Source organism: Lissotriton vulgaris, chromosome 3_1 (assembly GCF_964263255.1).
Source record: "Lissotriton vulgaris chromosome 3_1, aLisVul1.2, whole genome shotgun sequence".
NCBI classification, from domain to species: domain Eukaryota; kingdom Metazoa; phylum Chordata; class Amphibia; order Caudata; family Salamandridae; genus Lissotriton; species Lissotriton vulgaris.
The window spans coordinates 1,070,612,412-1,070,635,974 of record NC_141689.1 but is presented as its reverse complement, the minus strand read 5'-3'; the positions used below and the strand labels follow the sequence as shown (position 1 = coordinate 1,070,635,974).

Genomic DNA, 23,563 nt, shown 5'->3' with positions numbered 1-23,563 from the left:
CTCCCCACCCTCCTGCCCCACCGTAACTCCCTCCACGAGCCGTCGCTGTTAAAATATATATATATATATATCAACTCCCTTCCTAATACCTTCTAGATGTATTATATTCAGTGATTGAGTGGTTTATTGGTATTCCCCCGCGCTGGCACAAATCCTTCTGAAGGCTCACAGGTTGTGTGTATGCCAACGTCGGTGTTTATTTCATGTTTATTGTTCATCAGTGATTGAGTGGTTTATTGGTATTCCCCCGCGCTGGTACAAATCCTTCTCAAGGCTCACAGGCTGTGTGTATGCCAACGTCGGTGTTTATTTCATGTGTTATTGTTCATCCTATGCGTGGTTTGACATTTGTGGTTCCACGTTATCACTTCTGTGTTACTGTACACGTTATTTATTAGGGAGTCTGTGAACAGAAGCAGACACCTGGACGGACTAACACACAGTCGGGAATATAATGTAAATGAAAGGACACATAGATGGATAACTGACCAATGGGTGGACGGGTGGTAGATTAAAAATAGACATTTGATTGGGGAAAAAAGACGGGCAGGTATGCATCTAGAGACGTCAGACAGGTTTTGAGGCGTAGAGATGGAAGCACAGATAGATAGTAAGACGGGCGGACAGGGGCAGGGCTGCACTGGTAGTGTGCATGTTTGTGCAGTTGGTGCAGTAAAAGGCAGCGTTTTTTTTCTGTACTCTGGTAACACGGGGTCTGTACAGAAGGGATGCTGTACAGTTGATTACAATCATGTTGACAGTTACCACAGAACAGAAACATTCAAATACGAATAACAATGTTTTTGTGCTTATTTCTATACCCTGTACAGCGCCCCACCCGCACACACCCAACAGCGGATCCTCATAAACCCGCCCGGCTGCTGGATGTGGCACCAATCGCACCGGTGACCTTGGGCTTTTTGTACGGAGCAGTGGCGTAATATTAAATAAAGCCCCCCCCCCCCCCCCCCCCCCGCAGAGTGTAAGGAGGGGACGGGAAGACAGCTCCCGGCGGCCCAGGCAGTGGGATAGCAAGTGATGTGGCTCCAACGCAGGAAAGGAAATGGAGTCCCCATATATCTGGTGTGGTATTACAATTGGGGTGAATACCCCCTGGCCCCGTGCCACTGCACCTACGTCACTTTTGATAGTACCGCCCTTGGGCCCGTAACTATTTTAGAATAAATAGTAACGCGTGTACTTTACAGGAAGCCACAAGCAACGCGGAGGGACCCTCGTTAACTGCACTACATACATACGTTACATTGAGCAGTGACCCGAACGCAGATGAAATCTAGTATCAGAAAGACGCAACCAGAATCCTGCTTGGCAAAGTAATTTATTGTAGACGACAGTACATTAATGACAAGAACATGTCTGTTGATAGGTGTGAGGAAGCTTCATGCCCCCCCCCCCCCGCACACATACACACGCAAAATAAATAGGTCCTTAGGCTATTCGTTGGGTCGCAGATCCCATTCTGAAGCAAGTTGGGTTTGTTTCCGATCTAGTGGTGGTGGATGAATTTATCAAGTTCTCTGCGTTGCCGGGTGGGATCCGGTTAGGCCTCTTCTGGTTATGCGGCTCCCACTGCACAGTGCAAGGCCAGATCCCGACACTGGTGAACCGTAAAATTAGAAAGGATCTGGTAGCAAAACTGTACTGAAAGAGGCTGTCATAGTGCCTTTATAGTGGCTGGCGGTACTTCCCACTGTACTTTAAAAGTCTCATACAGTCCTATGTAAAGAGGGCGTACTGGAATTCGTATTTAAAGAGGCAGCATTTCAAATTGTAAAGAGGGTAGCACGTTATATGGTTTTAAAGAAGTTTAGCTTCGAGTTGAAAATAAATTAATGAAATATCGACTTACATTGGTGAGAAAAATGTAGCACTTCACTCTAGAAATTAAGAGAATGCACTTAACTCCAGAATTTAAGGACCAGCGACTCAATCTAGAATTAAGAGGTAGCACTCCCTTCTAGAACTAAAGTTATAGCACTTCACTCTAGAATTAGATGTAGCACTTCGTTCTAGAATTAGAGAAGTTGCACTTCCCTCTAAAATTAAAAAGGTGTACGCACCTCACTCTACAATTAGAGAGGTTGAAGTTCACGCTACAACTAAAGAGGTAGCGCTTCACTTTGGGGTTAAAGTCGTGACGCCTCTCATTGAACCTAAGAGCTGACACTGTATAGTGTTTAACGTTCGATTACATAAATTCCCCACCACGTTGAATCTGAAGGGGGAGAACTCACATTGGACGCGAGTTAGTAGCTCACACTGGGTGTATAGATGTTGCACGTCACATTCGGTTAAACGACTGTCATTTCACATTATATTAAACACGATAAAAGTGCACATTGTTGTTAAGGAGGCCGAGCGTGTGAATGACCTGGGGGCGCAGCCTTCCTAGCATCAAACGTACCTTCCAAGGCCATGGTTACGTATCTGCAGCACTAACATGAGATGAGTCTTTCCAGATGCAGGGCCACCCCAATGGAAGCCCCGTGCGTGCTAGACGGATGTTAATAAAGGAATGACCTCAAAAGAAAGTATTTGTCACATTATCACGGCGACTACTCACAGAAGTCACACAGAGGCCTGCAGCTGACAAATTGCACACAGCTATTGTATATTCTGTGACATAGAACGGTTATCCTATAGCAGCTCGTTCTGATAATCTCCGCTGAAATATATCAACGCCGGCTGGTGCACTCTGATGTGTTTCTTGGAGTGTTAAAGTGATGTATTCAAGTAAATCCCGTACCCAGATACTAAACAGCAAAATTCGGCGAATAAATATGCATCATTTATATTACGTCAAAATGCCCTTCAAATGGATCACTTTTACGTAATGTGCGGGACCCAGAGATGTTTTAGGGCCTGTGTAAAGTGGTCTCGGCCCTGGGCCCAGCCTTTCATGGGGCCCCGGGTAGATACGGCTCTGTTCTCTCCACACAGAGGCTGATCACCTTGAATGAGCTCTGAACATAGATTATTTTAAATACAATTTCCTATCATCTATGTTAAAATAATCGTATGTCTGGAAGTATATTACAGATAGTTTGCATAGAAATGTTGTGTTTATGATTTTCAGCACCCTGCAGCATCTATGAAAGAAAATTCGCTTTTGTACCAAAACAGGAACATTACATATGAGAAATGGCAGTTAGTCTCAGAGCTTATTTGTAATAATATTAATACGTTGCTAGGATATTACAGTATTGGAAATACACATCACTTTTCCTGAATATTAGATGGAAACATATCTACAATCTGGACTAGTCTGCGTGTACAGTGTCAGTGACCCGAAGCAACAGCTGGAAATTGGATCATAAATCGAAAGCTGTTCCATACAGGGACCCCCAAATATGTTTGATCCTCCAGGACCCCCAAAATGCTTAAGATAAGATGTCCCTGGCAGGAGCACCGTCCAATCTAATTTTATACTCAGTGCATACCAATTATAACCATGGCAATGCCGCACAAAGACATTCCACCTATCATCTATACAACGCCATGATTACAAATACACCAACTTCCGCAACCATGTATTTATTAAACAGAATTCGGCAACTATATAACACAGTCTAACGGAGGGCCTTTTGTCCAACAGGCTCTTATAGTACTTACACTTGTTTGTATACATGGCTCGCTGTTAAATATAAGCGACGGAACAATATAACAATCCCAGTAAAATGTTCCAATATGCCATTTCTAATATTGTAGCCAATTAAAAGTGTACTGATATTATAGAACACAGGTGAGGGTAATGCTGCAAGAAGGACGTAAATCAATTACATATACCGCAATAAAATACAGCATCAAATTAAAATGGCGCGCTGTCCTTTTAGTGCGCACATACATTCTGCAGCATATACATTACAGCCGACCACGGAGCACCTCACACCCTAACACTGTAGAGGGAGCTTCTTTTTCACAATTGATATTTTCACCGAAGGTGACACCATTACCAACATCCACAGGGCCCTTTCATTTCCTAACCGCGCCCGGGCGTCGCTGATAGTCGGAATTTAAAAGCAACCGCTCTCCTCATATCCGCATATACCAATTTTCTTGGGCGGACGTGGATTTCCCGCCGTTCGGGAGGTGACTAAAAAGTACAAGGGACAGTTAACTGCGTGGACTCGGGAGATACACATTTAATCTCAAGTGTAAATGTACATAGGTGATCCTAAATCTTTATTTAGGAAGGATTCTTGTGTTTTCGGCCCCGTTGCGTCAAACCTTCTCTTCAGTCCCTTCTTCTGTGGCCACCACTCATCTCTGGCGTCTGTGTTTTAGTAAAGAATGTTATAAACCCTCTGCGTCCGGCCTGCCTCTCACATTTGGACAGAGCGGACACCGAACGTGCACACAGGATTCAGAACTCAGAACACGAGGTCCTGTTTAAAGCTAGCAGGCGCGGGTATCCGAATGAGGCAGAAACGGAGGAGTTTGACCGGATATAGGGGGGGGGGGGTTGCTGCAAGGGCGCCGTGGGCCCTAATGAATGTAAAGACAACGCCCCTCTTCTATTTTGATTATACAGTAATAGTCCAGCATTAATGGGGCTGCAGAGGCCCCCTCATACCCTGGGCCCAGTGCCACTGCACCTGCAGCCCTGATGATAGGTGCGCCCCTGCTCCCTGTACCTCTTCACTCCCGTACTCCTGTATCACTCCCTTCCTCGCCTCCCTTGCTATTACCCTGCCTGCCTTTCCACGCTCCTCAAGCCTTTCCATTGTCCGCCGATGTGTCCATTTCTCACTGAATATCTCCCTTCCACCGCCGCCTCGCTTTTCACCTGTCTTCCTCCTTGCTCCACCTCTTCCACCGTACCTCGCCACTCTCCCTTTTTCCACCCACCCACCTTCCTTTTCGTCTTCCTTCCTCTGTATCTTGCTACTTCCACCTATTGCCTCCACTTTCCACATGTAGCTATCCGCTACCCCCTCCCGCTCTCCTTTCACCATTGACGTTTCTATTCTGCTGTATAGCTAGCCCCTCAGTGCTCTTCTTTATGTCCACCTCCTCTGTATTTTATTTTACCCCCCCTTCTCTTCACGCTCTCCCACTTTGTGACATTCAACCCCGTATCTCTGCATACACTACTTTCCTTGCACCTACTTTCAAACTTCCACTCTCCCATGAATCTGTAAACTAGTGTTTCCTTCTTATTATTCTCCGGACACCTCTACATCCTTCCTTGTATATTTCTCACCCTTCATATTTCGTTACTACTTCAACCTCTCTACTTTTCCCTGTATTTCTGTTCTTTGCTTCTTACCGTCTTTTCTCTATCGGTCTATTGCCTCCCTCCACTTGCTACTTTCCCTTTTCTCCTTTATTTATCCTATATGCCCCTGCTTACTACCCCCCCCCCACCTTTCTTCATCATACCTCCAGTCTTCTTTGTATGTTTTTCTCCTCCTCCTTTCCTCAGTCCCTCTATCTTCCGGCCAGTTCATTTGATCCCCTGTGGTTCTCCATTCTCGCCTGCATCTTTTTATGATCTCTCCTACCTCATTTCCCCCTTTATCTCACATGTAAACTTTGTATCGCTCCACCCCCTCTCATTCGCTCGCCACTTCCCCTTGTACCTCTCCATTCTCCGGTGTAGCTCTCTATTTTGTCTTGATTCGCATCAGCATCTCCCAGCGTTCCTTTTATCGACTCTTGTTCACTTTATCCTGCCTCTCGTCATGCCTTCTTTCTTTGACCACTTTCCATTCTCCCCCCTACCTACCGCCACCCCTACTTTCTTCTCCCCTTTAGTTGTTGTCTCTTGCTTGACACTGCCTGGGTTCGAGGCACCGAGCCATGAAATGCTGTAACAGGGCGCTATTTACAGCTGCGAAATCTCGCGAGAGTCGGCACCCCCAGGATGACACAACTACACCTAAGCACTGTCATGTTTTTACCATTGCCGTCCCTGCTCTCAAGGGTTCTGCGAGTTTAGGCTTTCCTCGCAGCGCTACAAGCACCGAGCCTCCGTCTATTAATAATGAAACGCTCTAATCTTTTCATGGCGCCATTGCATCGTGCTTTTTTTTATCTATTCGTAGCTGGAGCACCTGGCCTACCGTCTCTCAACAGTTCCTAACCAGCACTAAGCTCCTAATCTCTTCACAGTGGCACAAGGCCAAGTCTGCCTTCTTAACCTGCGCCGAGATGCATATCTCGACCGCCACCAGTGCCAAGGTACCCATCTCCTCAGTGACGCGAGGACTACACTTGACTCCCACTCAAGCAACGCCAAGCTTCTCATCACCACCAACGCCAAGCTTCCAATCGCCTCATAATGCCAAATGCGCAGCCTCCCCCGGTGAGGTCTATCCACTCAATGCCACCCTTCTTACAGTGATATTCCCATCTGCACACACCGCTACCATAACCGACACTCTCACATTCCCTCCCAAACTGCCGCCAAAACAACAACCACTGAGCATGCAAGTGTAACTTGTGACAGGTACAGACAGGCAGGGCAGCGCCTCAGCCTGAGCACGTCCGCCGACTTGCGCTTTGCTGCTTTGCAATTGGGTCACTGCTATTGTAGTCAACCAATTACAAAACAGCGCAGTTCACTATAAGCAAGTGGGGTTACAATATGCATATTCCAAATTCACGGTGGCAGTTCTGCTGAAGCCACTCATCAGTGCACACCATTGCCTATTGGAGTCTGTTGCGATCTCTAAGTGAAACCTCTCCCCACCAAGAGAGTAAACACAGGCCTGGGTGACCCTGGTACTGGTAGGCAGTCTGAAAAATCTGTGCAGGTATGCTGCTTCATAGACTGCAAGCGTGGTTGGTGGAGGGCAGGCACAGCGGTACCAATGCACTGTTTAACTGACAGCTAAGTCCTGGAGTATCAATCATGAGCCAGAAAACGGAAATAATTCTGGAAGGAGCCACACTTACGAATCTAGGGTTAGGTCAGGGCTTTAACTGGGCCGGGGGCGGCATGGTCTGTGTTAGAATTCTGACAGTGGGTTCTGTCAAATGAGAGAATTCCAGTGTTGGCAGTAGCTGTGCCATCGCTGTTGGCTGAGGTGATTACAATAAACCTCTCACCTACCTTATGAAGCTTCGTGTCATCCTTTACAATACACCACACCGGGTCTTGCCGGTGCTCAGCACCCAGAGGCCCGATTCAACGAACTAACTTATGACAGAATCCTAAACTTACTACCATTTTGTTATTCACAGGAGGCACTTACTCATTTTGGTATTCACAGAAGGCACTTACTCATTTCGGTATTCACAGAAGTTAGGAGTCCTAACTTTAAGACTCCTAAATGCCTTCTGTGAATACCGAAAGTCTTAAAGTTAGGATTTTTCTCAGTTTAGGAGTTAATGTTAGGAGTCCGAACTTTACAACCCCTAAACTGAGAACAAACCTAACTTTAAGACTTTCAGTAATCACAGAAGGCATTTAGGAGTCTTAAAGTTAGGACTCCTAACTTCTGTGATTACTGAAATGAGTAAGTGCCTTCTGTGAATACCAAAATAAGTAAGTGCCTTTTGTGAATACCAAAATGGTAGTAAGTTTAGGATTTTGTCTTAAGTTAGTTCTGTGAATCGGGCCCACAGTTCCTAAAAGCAGGTGCCGAGACGGATAACTATCAGATACTCCCTTTTAGCCTCACCATGAAAACAATAAATCTTACCTCTGCAGCAGTGCCACCCTTCACTGCCTTTGATGTAACTTCAAAGAGACGCGTTATAGTTCTTTCACAGTCTCAATATTTCCGAACTGAAGCATTTTCAATATGCTTTACTATGGAGGCATGGTTGTTCCTTATTTATTTTATGCAACCAACAACCATTGACAAAGCCAATAGTACTGGCTTGTTGTAAGTGTAATGTTACTTGCTGTATTATATATCTGGATGTAATGGCAGAAGTAGCAAAACACCAGTGGGGCGGCACACTAGGCTAAGCATAGATTTTCAGTTTACGTGCTTTTAAGCCATGTCCTTAATTGCATCGGCTACGCCCCTTTCAGAGACCCTCACATTTTTTAATCCCACAAAGCCATGGGTTAGGAGTAGTACAGGGGTGGGCATTTCTGGGTGGGTCCGCCGGTAGTAGTTGGGAAGCGCACATGAGATATAAAATTTATGGGTAATCACTGATGATTACTAGTGTTTCGCACTGTGGAAATGCATGCAAATGTACTCATTTCAAGACTAGAAGTAAATGTATATCTAGGGAGGGAACAGGAAATAAATACCTCTATAATTGATGTGATTGTGTTCCTTCAAGTTAAAAAAATCCTGGTGGAGGTACAACAAAAAATAAGCATTGGGAAAGCCAATAGTTCTTGTTTATGTGCAGAGACCACAGGGGCTTTGAGGCTCCACCCCCAACCCACACACAGTCCTGGGAGAAAAGAGCAGAAAGAAGCAAAATAAAGGTGAGAAACAAGCAGAAAGAGGCAGAATAAAGGTCTGCAACAAGTAGAAAGAGGCAAAATAATGGTGAGAAATGATCAGAAAGGCATAATAAAGGCCTGCAACGAGTAGAAAGAGGCAGAATAAAGGTCAGAAGGGAGCAGACAGGAGCAGAACAAAAGTCAGTAATGAGCAGAAAAGGGCAAACTAAAGGTGAGAAATGAGCAGAAAGATGCAGAATAATGGTCAGAGGGAGCAGAAAGACGCAGAATAAAGTCATCAACGAGCATTTGAGACAAACTAAAGATAAAGGTAAGAAACAAGTGGAAAGAGGCAGAATAAAGATCAGAAATGAGCAGAAAGAGATCGATAAAGGTCAGCAACGAACAGGACGGGGCAAGATAATGATGGAAAACGAGCAGAAAGCGGCAGAATAAAGTTCAGCAACGAGCAGAAAGAGGCAAAATAAAGGTGAGAAACAAGCAGAAAGAGCGCAGAATAAAGCTCAGAAACGAGTAGAAGGAGGCAAAATAAAGGTCAGCAGAAAGAAGCAAAATAGAGGTCAGAAATGGGCAGAAAGAGTCAAATTTAGAGATCAGAAAATGAACAAGAGACAGAATAAAGGTGAGAAAGTAGCAGAAAGAGGCAGGATAAAGGTCAGAAATTAGCATGAAGAGGCAAAATAAAGGTGAGAAATGAGCAGAAATAGGCAAAAAAGGTAAGCAATGAGCAGAAAGAGGCAAAAAAAGTGAGAAACAAGCAGTCTAAAGTTCAGAAACAAGCAGAAAGAGGGATATAAAGGTCAGAAACAAGTAGAAAGAGGCAGAATAAGGTCTGAAGGAAGCAGAAAGAGGCAGAATAAAGGTCAACAATGAGCAGGAAGAGAAAAACTAAAGATAAATGTAAGAAGCAAGCAGAAAGAGACAAAATAAAGAAGAAATGAGCAGAAAGCAGCAGAAAAAAGGTCAGTAACCAGCAGTACAAGGCAAGATAATGGTGGGAAACGAGCAGAAAAGGCAGAATAAAGGTCAGAAATGAACAGAAAGAGGCAGACTAAAGATCAGCAACGAGCAGAAAGAGGGAAAATAAAGACGAGAAAGGAGCAGAAAGAGGCAGAATAAAGCTCAGAAACTAGCAGAAAGAAGCAAAATAAAGGTCAGCACCAAGCAGAAAGAGGCACAATAGAGATGAGAAAGTAGCAGAAAGAGGCGGAATAAAGGTCAGAAATTAGCACGAAGTGACAAAATAAAGGTGAGAAATGAGCAGACATAGGCAAAAAATGGTAAGAAACGAGCAGAAATAGGCAAAAAAGGTGAGAAACAAGCAGAAAGAGGCTGTCTAATGTTCAGAAACGAGCAGTAAGAGTGGTATAGAGGTCAGAAAGTAGCAGAAAGAGGTGGAATAAGGTCTGGAGAAAGCAGAAAGAGGCAGAATAAAAGTCTGCAATGAGCAGGAAGAGACAAACTAAAGATCAAGGTAAGAAATGAGCAGAAAGAGACAAAATAAAGAAGAAATTAGCAGAAAGCAGCAGAAAAAAGGTCAGCAACGAGCAGAACGAGGCAAGATAATGGTGCGAAACGAACAGAAAGAGGCAGAATAAAGGTCAGAAATGAAAAGAAAGAGGCAGTAAAAAGTTCAACAACAAGCAGAAGAGGCAAAATAAAGGTGGGAAATGAGCAGAAAGATTCAGAATAAAGATCAGAAACAAGCAGCAAGAGGCAAAATAAAGGTCAGCACAGAGCCGAAAGAGGCAAAATAGAGGTCAGAAACAAGCAGAAAGAGGCACATTTAGAGGTCAGAAAATGAACAGCAAGAGACAAGAAAGGTGAGAAACAAACAGAAGCAGGCAGAATACAGCTCAGAAATAAGCAGAAAGAGGCAAAATAAAGGTGAAAACGAACAGAAAGATGCAGTATAAAGGTCAGCAACAAGCAGAAAGAGGCAAAATAAAGGTGAGAAATGAGCAGAAAGAGGCAGAATACAGATCAGAAAGAAGCAGAAAGAGGCAAAATAAAAGCCAGCACAGAGCAAAAGAGGCAAAATAGAGGTCAGAAACGAGCAGAAAGAGGTAAATTTAGAGGTCAGAAAATGAACAGCAAGAGGCAGAATAAAGGTGAGAAATGAGCAGGAACAGGCAGAATAAAGCTCAGAAATGAGCAGCAAGAGGCAAAATAAAGGTGAAAAACGAACAGAAAGAGGCAGTATAAAGGTCAGCAACAAGCAGAAAGATGAAAAATAAAGGTGAGAAATGAACAGAAAGAGGTAAAATATAGATCAGAAAGAAGCAAAATAAAGGTCAGCACAGGGCAGAAAGAGGCAAAAATAGAGGTCAGAAACGAGTAGAAAGAGGCAAATTTAGAGGTCATAAAATGAACAACAAGAGGCAGAATAAAGGAGAGAAATTAGCAGAAACAGGCAGAATAAAGCTCAGAAATGAGCAGAAAGAGGCAAAATAAAGGTGAAAAACAAGCAGAAAGAAGCAAAATTAAGGTAAGTAACAAGCAGAAAGAGGCAAAAAAGGTCAGAAATGAGCAGCAAGATAAAAAATAAAGGTCAGAAGGTGCAGAAAGAGGCAAGAAGAAGGTGTGAAATGAGCAGAAATTCAAAATAAAGGTCAGCAACCAAATGAAAGAGGCAAAATATAGGTGAGAAACTAGCAGAAAGAGGCAGAATAAAGGTCAGAATAGAGAAGAAAGAGGCAAAATAAAGGCCAGAAAGTAGCAGAAAAAGGCAAAAAAGATAAGCAGCGAGCAGAAAGAGGCAAAAAAGGTGAAAAACAAGCAGAAAGAGGCTGTCTAAAGTTCAGAAAAGAGCCAAAAGAGGGATATAGAGGTCCGAAACAAGCAGAAAGAGGCAGAATATGGTCTGAAGGAAGAAGTAAGAGACAGAATAAAGGTCAACAATGAGCAGGAAGAGACAAACCAAAGATAAAGGTAAGAAACGAGCAGAAAGAGACAAAATAAAGATGAAAGCAACAGAAAGCAGCAGAAAAAAGGTCTGCAATGAGCAGAACAAGGCAAGATAATGGTGGGAAACGAGCAGAAAGAGGCAGATAAAAGGTCAGAAACGTACGGAAAGAGGCAGAATAAAGGTGAGAAACAAGCAGAAACAGGAAGAATAAAGGTCTGAAATGAGCAAAAAGAGGCAAAATAAAGGTGAAAGCGAGCAGAAAGTGGCAAAATCAAGGTCAGAAACGAGCAGCATGATGCAGAATAAAGGACAGAAGGAGCAGAAAGAGGCAAGATGAATGTGCGAAATGAGCAGTAATTCAAAATAAAGGTCAGCAACCAGAAGAAAGAGGCAAAATATAGGTGTAAAACGAGTAGAAGAGGCAGAATAAAGGTCAGCAGTGAGCAGAAAGAGGCAAACTAAAGGTGAAATGAGTATAATAGAGTTCAGAAGGGAGCAGGAATAGGCAAAAAAAGGCCAGAAACACGCAGAAATAGTAAAAAAAAGGCAAGCAACGAGCAGAAAGAGGCAAAAAAGGTGAGAAACAAGCAGAAAGAGGCTCTCTAAAGTTCAGAAACGAGCAGTAAGAGGGATATAGACAAGAGGCCAGAAACAAGCAGAAAGAGGTGGAATAAGGTCTGAAGAAAGCAGAAAAAGGCAGAATAAAGGTCAGCAATGAGCAGGAAGAGACAAACTAAAGATAAAGGTAAGAAACGAGCAGAAAGAGACAAAATAAAGAAGAAATTACCACAAAGCAGCAGAAAAAAGATTAGCAACAAGCAGAACGAGGCAAGATAATGGTGGGAAACGAGCAGAAAGAGGCAGAATAAAGGTCAGAAACATACAGAAAGAGGCAAAATAAAGGTCAGCAACAAGTGGAAAGAGGCAAAATAAAGGTGTGAAATTAGCAGAAAGGGAAGAATAAAGGTCAGAAACTAGCAGAAAAAGGTAAAATAATGGTCAGCACAAAGCAGAAAGAGGCAAAATAGAGGTTCGAAACAAGCAGAAAGAGGCAAATTTAAGGTCTGAAAATGAACAGCAAGAGGCAAAATAAAGGTGAGAAATGAGCAGAAACATGCAGAATAAAGGTCAGAAATGAGCAGAAAGAGACAAAATAAAGGTGAAAAACGAGCAGAAAGAGTCAAAATAATGGTAAGCAACAAGCAGAAAGTGGGAAAAAAGGTCGGAAACTAGCAGCAAAATGCAGAATAAAGGTCAGAAGGAGCAGAAAGAGGCAATATAAAGGTGTGAAATGACCAGAAAGGCAAAATAAAGGTCAGCAACCAGCAGAAAGAGGCAAAATATAGGTGAGAAACTCGCAGAAATAGGCAAAATAAAGGTGAAAGACGAGCAGAAAGAGGCTAAATAAAGGAAAGCAACAAGCAGAAAGAGGCAAAAAGGTCAGAAATGAGCAGAAAGACACAGAATATAGGTCAGAAGGAGCAGAAAGAGACAAGCTAAAGGCGTGAAATGAGCAGTAATGCAAAATAAAGGTCAGCAACCACATGAAAGAGGCACAAATAGGTGAGAAACTAGCAGAAAGAGGCAGAATAAAGGTCAGAATGGAGCAGAAAGGGGCAGAATAGAGGTCAGCAGTGAGCAGAAAGAAGCAAACTAAAGGTGAGAAATGAGCATAATAAAGGTCAGAAGGGAGCACAAAGAGGCAGAATAAAGGTTAGCAATGAGCAGAAAGACACAAACTAAAGGTCAGCAACAAACAGAAAGAGGCAAATTAAAGGTCAGAGAGAGAAGAAAGAGGCAAAAAGAAGGTTCATAAAGGAGCAGAAGAGAGGCAAAACAAAGGCCAGAAACTAGCAGAAAGAGGGAAAATAAAGTTCTGAAACAAGATGAAAGAGGCAAAATAAAGGCCAGCAACTAGCAGAAAAAGGCAAAAAAAGGCCAGCAACGAGCAGAAAGAGGCAAAATAGTGATCAGAAATAAGCATAAAGAAGCAAAATAGAGGTCAGAAACGAGCAGTAAGAGATAGAATAAAGGTGAGAAAAGAGTGCAAAGAGGCAGGATAAAGGTCAGAAAGGAGCACTAAGAGGCAAAATAAAGGCCAGCAACAAGAAGAAAGAGGCAAAATAAAGGACAGAAACAAGCAGAAAAAGAGGCAAAACGAACGCCAGCAATGAGCAGAAAGAGGTAAAATAGAGATCAGAAACAAGCAGAGATATGCAAAATAGAGGTCAGAGATTAGCAGAAAGAGTCGTAATAAAGTCCAGCAATGGGAAGAAAGAGGCAAAATAGAGATGAGAAACGAGCAGAAAGAGGTAAAATAAAAGCCAGTAACTAACTGAAAGAGGCAAAATAAAGGTCAGAAGAGAGCAGAAAAAAGGCTGAAAATGAGCATAGAACGAGCAGAACCCACTCAGGAACTCATGTACCCACTAACAGACCAACTCAGGCACTCACAGACCCATTGAGACACTTAAGCACCCACTTATAGAATCACTGACTCTCATCCATTTAAACACCTACTCAGAGACTCATGCACTAACTCACAGACACACTCAGAGATTTACACACTCACTCACAGACTGACTGACACACTCATGGAGGCACTGGCAAACCCACTCAGACACTCTTACACCAACTCACAGTCCCACTCAGACACTCATTCAGACACATGCATCCACTCACACACCCACTCACAGAGCCACTCAGACACTCACACACCCACTAAGATACTCATGCACTGACCCACACACTCACTCTCAGAGGTTACAGCTAGGAAACCTTTGAAAAATTAAGGTCACAGGGATTTATAGTTAGGAAATAGAATTTAAAAAACCTTAGAAATTCACTGAAAAAAACAAAGGTTATAGGGACATTTTTTTTTTTTTTTTTCAATCTTTATTTCGACCATTTGGTCATAAAAGATACACATACAGTAAAATCACATAAATTCTGTCACAGTCATTAAAACATCAATGCTTGATATTAAAATCGAAACCAGACAATACAAGTAATTATTAAAAAGTGAGCAATTCTACAGTCTACCCAGCATTTTTTAAAAGACGACTACGCGTATGCCAGACATTCGTAAAGAATTTGGAAAGTGCAAAAACAATTGGGCCGGAAACATCGCATTTTAAAATCCTGTACATCGGTGCATATTCCCTGCCACCCAAATTCTTTATCAAGGGCAGCAGCCAGTACTTTTTGGCTGCCTTGTATGCTGGGCAGAAAAAGATCACATGCAAATCATTTTCCTCTTTGTCAACGCAAAGAGGACAGAACTTGGTAGAAGGAACTTGTGACCAGGTGCTGGTAAAGGACCGTAAAGGCAGTGTGCCGTATCTCCACTGGAGAAATAACTTTCTGGTGAATATGGGATAAACGGGATCAAGAGCTTTCTCAAATGTATAAAGATCCTTGGTTTGCAGGAATATGGAGGAAAGGGACCCCTCTGTCTGGGTAGCTATAGCCCTTACCCTTTTGTGTTCGTGGTACAGATTCGCCAATGCTCTTTTAGAGATTCTTGGTGCTGTATTTGCTGGTTCGGTCCACAATTCAGGGAGCCCCAAATCTGTGCAAACTGACTGGATATTTTGGACCCAGGGAATACTGAGCGCCTTAGGGTGTTTTAGTAGTTCGACCAGTTCCGCCCTGTAATCGGCGAGATCGTCGCCGCTCCATAGCCTGCGCCAGAAGGCAATGGGTCTTAGACTTATCTCGTCGGCGAGTGGCCGTAGCCCTAAATCAAGCCTCAAAGGGAGAAGCGGGGTGCTAGGGGGAAGTGCGGTAATTTGTCTTAAAAACCTATTTTCTGTGCAAGACAAGTTCCGACATGGAATGTGGCCCCACAATTCAGCCCCGTACAAGATCGCCCCCCTTGCCTGTGCCTTATATATCTGAATTAGGGCCCCCAATGGGCGATAGGTCGAACCGGTCATCATCCGGGAAATACCCCCGGTAATTTGTACTAGTTTAAGGTTAGCCCTAGTTTGATGGCTCTCCCAGGTCATGTTTTCGTTGAGCGTCACGCCGAGATATTCGAACGTGGCTACTCTTTCCAGTCTCGCTGCTCCCAGTAGGGGATTCGGGCGCTGTCTGGGGCTTGGGTTCAATACCATGTATTTGGTTTTTGTGGCATTGATTTCCAGCCCTCTATCCTGACAGAAGGCCACAAAGGCATCAAGTATCCTTTGAATGCCCATGGGTGTTTTGGATACCAACAGTGTGTCGTCCGCAAACATTATTGCGGGCACACTGTTGCCATTCAATTTAGGGGCATCTGTATAGTCGGTGGCGTTTAGATGAGCGATTATCCCGTTGACGAAGAGGCAAAACAGGGTCGGCGCCAGCACACAACCCTGTCTTACCCCTCTGCCCACGGGAAATCTATCAGTCAGCTCCCCCGACCTCCCACACCTCACCTGGGCATAATTATTATGATGCAGCCTCTGCAGGGTCAATAAAATATCTGGTGGAACGCCCATCCCTGCTAAGATGACCCAGAGTTTTCCCCTGGGCACGAGGTCGAAGGCGGCTCTTAAGTCCACGAAAATCGTGTACAGACTACCGCCCTCGAACCTCACTGTCCTCCAGTAGATCAAATTCAGTCTAAAGACCTGGTCCACAGTCGATACCCCTTTCCTAAAGCCTGCCTGATATGGACTGAGGGCGCCCACCTCCTCAATCCATTCCTGAAGCCTGTTCAGGAGAACCCTGCCGAACAGCTTCTGTGCTACATCTATCAGGCTAATCGGTCTGTAGTTGGCTGGGAGCAGGGGGGATCCTTTTTTGTTAGGAAATAAAATTAAACAATGCTTAGCAATTAACTGAAAAAAACCGAAAGGTTACAATGATGTTAAAGTTAGACTGGCATTTCACTCGTATAAAACCAGAGTAACTCAGCAGTTAAAATTAGCTGAGCTAATTATAACTTACGCCTCTGTAATGCACTGCTTACAACATCACATATTACATCACTCATGACATGGTCAGTGAGATCACCCATGATATCACTGATGACATCTCAAATTACATCACTGATTACATAATTGATGACATCATCCAGTGATTGTGAGCGTTTTCTAAAGCTTACTGAATGTTAAACATATATTATAAGGTATGTGGCTGTGGGAGTTTTTGGGTGTAAAAGTGTTATATACAAGAGTGAGTGGGTATGTGAGAGACTGGATGTGCCTGTGTGTATATGATTAAGTGAGTGGCTGGGTGAGTATCTGTATGGGTGAGTGAGTTGATGTTTAAGTGGGTGAGGGTGAAGGTGTGCCATCTGCCTGCTGTAAATGGTGGATGAGAGTACATGAGTGGCTGAATGGGTGACTGAGCAGGTACATAAATGTCTGTATCGATGAGTGACAGGGTACATAAGTGACTGTATGGGTGCATGAATTGGTGTATAAGTGGGTGTATGGGTGACTGAGTGGGTGTGTGAGTAGTTCTATGGGTGTGTGAGTGGCTATATCGGTGAGTATGTGAGTGTGAGAGAGGTTGTATGGGAGAGCATGTACTTGTCTCAATGACTGTATAGATGAGGGAGTAGATGTGTAAGTATATCTATGAGTAAGTGAGTGAATGGATGTGTGGGTCACTGTATTGGTCAGTGAGTAGGGGCAAGATTGTCTGTATCTGTGAGTTAGTGGTTGCGTTAGTGGCTGTGTGGGTGAGTTGATGTGTGAGTGGCTCTATAAATCAGTGAGTAGGTTTGTGAGTGTGGATGTTGTCATCAGTGATGTAATTTGAGATGTCATCAGTGATGTAATTTGAGATGTCATCAGTGATGTAATTTGAGATGTCATCAGTGATGTCACTGACCTTGTCATGAATGATGTAATATGTGAGGTCATAGGCAGTGTATTGCGGGTGCGTAAATTATAGTTAGCTCAGATAACTATAACTGCTGAATTTCTCTGGTTTTGTATGAGTGAAATGTCAGTCTAACTTGAAACTCTCCTTGTAACCTTTGTTTTTTTCTTTGAATTTATATGTTTTTTTAATTCTATTTCCTAACTATAACATCCCTGCAACCTTTGTTTTTTTCCAGGGAATTTCTATGTTTTTTTTTTTTTTTAACTAGTAGTCGTGTTTGTAGAGTGGTGGAGAAAGGGGCTGGGGACCTCTGACCAGCTATCATGAATCCTGCTGTGCCACATTTACTAGAACTAGCAGGAGGGCTTCTTGCCCCTAAGGAACCCGCAGCTTCCAAGAGGACTTACTCCCCCAACCAATAGTGTGCCAGGAGTAACCCTGGGCGTAGTTCACGTAGTAAAGCTACGCGTAGCTACGTGACGTACACTTCACACTACCTGAGCTACGGGTAGCTACGCGAACTGCGTAGTGCACTGTGCAAAATGCTGTTTGCACTGATTGCACAGTGCCGGATGATTGTCCGCACTGTGCAATCAGTGCAAACCGCATCTTGCACAGTGCAAGCGGTCATTTTCTGCCGCTCGAGTAGATTTTCTACGCGAGTGGCAGCTTTCTCACTGGTAGTTTCTCATCGCGAGCGAACGCGAGCATACGCGACCACTCGCAATGAGAAATCTGACCACTCTGCGTTGAGCATCTCGCCAGGAGGTTTATTTTCCACGCTCACAATCGGCAACTTGATGTTGCTGATCGTGAACGAGGAAAAAGTCTCACCGGGATGTCATTTTGCTCGCTCGCGGTCACCAACTTGACCTTGAGGACCGCGAGCAAGCAAAAACTGACCGCTAAGCGTGCCTGCACTGTGCTTCGTGCAATTTGAGTAGTGCAAAGTAGCGCAAACTTCTCAAACTACGCAAGCGTAGCGTAGTACTTCGCCGAGGGTTAGCTAGGAGGCACATTTGCAGAGTGGTGGAGAAAGGGGAGTGGCATCTGAAGACCTTTCAGCAATCCTGCTGTGTGGGATTTACTGGAGGTAACAGGAGGGCTTGTTGTCCCCCATGGACCCTCAGAAGCCAAGGAGACTTCATCCCCCAACTAGTAGGTGTGTTTGCAGAGTGGTGAAAAAAAGGGCATGGCCTCTGATCACCCCTCAGTTATCCCACTGTATGTGACTTACTGGAGGTACAGGAGGGTTTTACGATCTCCAAGGACCCTCAGGAGGCAAGGGGACTTCATCTCCCAATTTATTGTGCGCAAGGAGGCGCTTTTGCAGAGTGGTGGAGAAAGGGGTCATGGCTGCTGAGTACCTCTCAGCAATCCTGCTGTGTGGGACTTACTGGAGGTAACAGAAGGTCTTTGTTGGCCCCCAAAGACCCTCTGGAGCCAAGGGGTCTTCATTCACCAACCAGCAGTGCACCACGAGGCACGTTTGCAGAGTGGTGGAGTAAGGGGGCTTGGCCTTCAAGGCCTCTCAGCAATCCTGCTGTCTGGGACTTACTGGTAGTAACATAAGGGATTCCTAGACTAAAGGACCCTCAGCATCCAAGGGAACTTCATTCCCTAACCAGTAGTGCGCCAGGAGGCATGTTTGCAGAGAAGTGGAGAAAGGGGCCTGGGCCTCTGGGGACTTACTAGACCTGCATTTTTAAAAACTTTTTACAGGAGGAGGGCCTTATGGCCACCCTTCTCTGAGCTGTATAGGGCCCCAGGGACCTCATCCCCCAGGCTTTGTTTTTAATTAAAGGGAGGGGGGACAAGCGGCCTCCTTCCTGGGCCAATTTTGGCCCCGGGGACCCCAGCCCCTGGAGCCCGGCCTGTAGTGTTGGTGCCTGGGTTCCAACCCAGGGCACCCACTGTCAATGTTGGGGACTGTGTGGGAAGCCTCAAGGGCATGCGGTCCCTGCCGGCTCCCTGCCTTCTGCAGGAGACGGTTTTGCTTTTAGACATAGGGAGCTGCTAACATGCAGCTCCCTGTGATTAAAGGAAAATTGAGTTGTCTGCTTTGGCTCCTCAGGAGCTGTAATGCTCCCGCCAAGCCATAGCAAACAGCTATGTCCTGGGGGTGGGCACTCCAGGATATAGCAGGAGCCGGCCCTAGGGGGTGGTGGTCCCCAGGGCAATATATAGCTCCAGGAGGGTGGTTGTGCGGCCCCTTCCTTTTTTTAGAATTTTCCCCAGGGAGGTGGTGGTCTCCAGGACTGCGAGAGGGGGGTCCACATTCAATTTGACAAAAGCCTCAGGGAAGTGGCATCCCCGGGGCTACTGGGGGTCCGTGCGGCTCTTCCACATTAATTAAAATTGAAGCCCAGGGAAGGTGGCGACCCTTGGAGCTGCGGGTGTGTGCCTGCACCCCTTGCTTGGATTAAAAGATAAAGCCCTGGGAAAGTGGCAGTCCCCACCGCTGGAGGTTCAAGAAGCCCTCCCATTTATATTAAAAATAAGTCCCGGAGAGGTGGCAGTCCCCGGGACAGCAGAGGACGCCAAAGGGGCCGTTCCCACATTTATTTAAAATGAAGCCCCAGGGAGGTGGTGGTCCCTGTGGCATCAATGAGCCCCTGGGGGGCAGTGTGCCCCCCTCCTTTATTATAATACTGCCAGGACCTGGCCCACCCGGGTGCCAATTAGAAACAAACCACAGAAGTCCACGCTTCATTTTTAAAATGCTTTTCTTGGCCCTGTGGGGTCCCTATGGACTCCCCTCCACAAGGCCTTGAGGGTCAGGGTATTCCTACCGTTCCAACCTTTTTTCTCATTTTGTTGTGGGACTTGGCTTCAAGCTGAGTCCCATGATGGGAGCAAACACTTCCAGGTTGAAGTGTTGGCAGCCAAACAAATTTCAGGATGATTTCAGTAGGGTTTTGGACTCCCAGATACTGATATTTTTAAACTTAAATATCTCTGAAACTATTGAACAGATTTAGGCCAAATCATAAAACGCATACTTTCTGAACCAAAATCAAAATTCCCTAAGATATAAAATGGGGAAAGTGCATTTTGGGCCCCCCTTTTCTCTCGCCCCCGCTTGATGGATCACATAAAAAATTTCAGCACAGCAGATGAGCCAAAAAAAGGGACGTTTTTTGAAACTTTCTTGAAGATTCTTGAAGATTCGTCAAGCAGTGTCAAAGTTATTGGCAAAACAAAAAACGCTTTTCCTATGGAAACTATGGTCTTAAGTATAACTACCTACTGGCTTTTGGCAGTAGGTAATTTATATATTACCAGCCACCTGTGGGTAGTTCTATTTAGGACCATGTTTCCATAGAAAAAGTGTTTTTTCACTTGCCTATATTTTTGCCGACATTTGCCGAATCTTCACAAAATTTCGGGTGATCCATCAAGCGGGGGCCGAGAAAAAAGGGGGGGCAAAAAAAGTGTGCTTCCCATGTTAATTCCCATATACTCTTTAGACAAATTTGTATATCTAAAATCACAAAGTCTTTGGGAATAATGACAAGCTTGTGCAGCGAACTGCAAGGCTCTGGCTGCCAACTCTTCAACCAGGAAGTGCTGGCAGATATCTTGGGACTTGGCTTCAGCTGAGTCCTAAAACAAAAACATCAAAAGAAAAGAAAAGAAAATGGGCAGGGTAGAAATACTCTGACTCCAACAGAGCAAAAAGCATTTTTTTTAAAGTTGCCACAAATGTACAGCAAAAATAATGCAAAAAAACCAAACCCCGGGCTCCTGGGCTTGTTTTGAAAAGAGTCCCAGATGGGCCAGGTCCCAGGGCATTTTCTAAATCAAGGGGGGGTGCACAGGGCCCCCCTCATAAGGTTCTTTGAGCCCTGGAGACCACCACCTCCTCAGGTCCCCGGTGTTTTTTTTATTAATGTAGGTGGGGGCTGCAAGGACCCCACTCCATGGGTTCCAATTTGCTCTGAGGAGCAAGGCTGTTGCAAACCTCGGGGACCACCACCTTTCTGGAGCCAAAATAACATTTTAAAGAGGATATACTGCCTTGGGGACCACCACCTCAGTCAGTGACATCACTGATGACATCTCAAATGGCATCACTGATGACGTCATCCACAGAACCTCTCACACATCCACTCACTCATCCATAGTCGCTCCCACTCACTCACTCATACAGCCACTTTCACAAGCAGTCACTCACCTATACAACCACTCACACAACCACTCACACACACTCACACACCCACACAACCACTTACAAACCCATTCACACATCAATACTACAATTCACACACCAGCTAACTCGCCCATATAGCCACTCACTCTCCAATACAGCCACTCACACACCAATTCACTTAACAAATACCCACAAATACCCACTCAAACAGCCACTCACTCACCCATACAGCCACTTAGACACCCAGTCACACAGCCATTCAGTCACCAATACAGCCACTTACACAGCCACTCACCCACACATATAGCCATCAACACACCCACTCCCTGGCCCATACAAGCAGTTACACACCCAGTTACAGATCCATAGAACCATACACACCCCCACTCACACACCAATACAACTACTCACATATCCACTCACATCCTCACAGCCACGCAAAATCGAATGCACACAATCACACACCCACTCACATAATAAATGTTAGAAGTAGTATCACTCATAGTAGTACACAAAGTATAGTAATTTAACTTTGTAGTAGCTTAGTATGCATCTTTAAGTCTCAGATATGTTTACAAAACACTAACACTCACTGGATGATGTCAACAGTGATGTCATTTGAAATGTCATCAGAGATGTCATCAGTGATGTCACTGATTATGTCATAAATGATGTAATTAATATGTGTGGTCATAAGCAGTGCATTGCGAGGGCATACATTATAGTTACCTCAGGTAACTTTAACTACTGAATTTCTATGGTTTTGCATGAGTGAAAATTGAGCATAACTATAACATCTGTGTAACCATTGATTGTTCAGTAAATATATGTATATATACACATATGTGTATATACATATGGTTAGCGTGATTGAAACACTCTCAATGTCTATTTTTTATATTGCAATTTTATTTTTGGGGTAGTTAGCTTGAAAAAGCTGTTTCTCCAAAGTGAAGCTAACAATTTGAACGGAACGGAGTTAGAATGTTTAGGTTTTGTTTACCTTTCATGAATAAACTATTTCTACAGCAGTGGGAAATTGTCAGGGGCAGTGGAATGATGCTACTCTGTGGCTGCAGCATATATTGCATATTTACTGCATTTGCCACATAATTTCTATCATTCACCGATTTCACAAAAATGTTTTTAGCTCAAATGGGTGATACTACTAATGCCAGATAACATACTACATAGTTTGTGGGTTTTGGTGCATAACAGATAACATTGCCACATAAATGTAAAAAAATCTGAAGAGCTGATATGATGATGACAACCATATATCACACAAAACGATGAACAGTTTTCCACATAGATTTCATGTGACATATTGTAATTGTAATTGTAATTTTATTTATATAGCGCATTATCACCAACGGTCTCTAAGCGCTTGCTTTGGGAACCCGTCCTGGTTTTTCCCTGTGAGATAACCCGTACTGGGCACCCCCAAGGTGAAAGCCAGGCATCCCGCCGCGGGGGCCATAGTGGAGATAAGGGCTTTTATAGCACTGCCTTTTGTGCACTAAGAACACCCAAACATGTAATTAATATAAGCACCCCACCTCCAGACACTCCCAGTGTACATGCCGGCTTCCATTTAAGGTCTGAAAAGCACATTGCTGTTTCCTTCTCTATCCAGCAGACGTGCTTTCCCTTCCAATCAAGGTTCATAATGAATATAGGCGATCAAAACTCCGGTTTTAAGTTTACCCAAATCTTTCTCGCAGTTCATTATTTAAATATAAACAATCTGTAAGTCCCACTTCCTCATGTGACGTATTTTTTGTATACAGTAACCAAAAAATTCTAAATAAACGTAAACACAATTTTCGGACTAAAGGTGATGATACAATCACATCTATTCTCTGGACATTATGACCGTGTCCCTTAGTGCTTCGCAATATTTATGCCTAGCGACAGAGCCGTTTTCCATAATGTTTCGCGCCATTTTATTTGCAATCCGCTCCCGTTACCTCGTCCTCGTATCTTACCTTTTTTTTCCCTTTTTGCCTCTGGCATCTGGTTCTTGTCCTGTCTCGAAAGACAAAATGGAAAAGTGACTTATTGCGCGAGTAGATGCACGGCTTCCGTAAATGCTGACACATCAACTAACGGTTTAAACGAATGTATTCGGCACCTAGAAGAACAAAAGCGCGCAAATGATATGAATTTAGGGCAGGGCTGTAGTCAGGGTGCACTGTCGCATGAACACGCCGTCAATTCACTGTTGAGCCGCCAGGGGGCTGTCAAACCAACGCCACACATACATTCAAATACTCGCCTTCTC

The 23,563-nt window shown here is 44.3% G+C and overlaps 1 protein-coding gene across 1 annotated transcript in view; it reads left to right on the top strand.

The window, feature by feature from the left end:
* Positions 1-23,563, top strand: part of CDKN2B (cyclin dependent kinase inhibitor 2B) — a 138,985-nt gene that overhangs the window by 1,208 nt on the left and 114,214 nt on the right. The window lies entirely within an intron of this gene.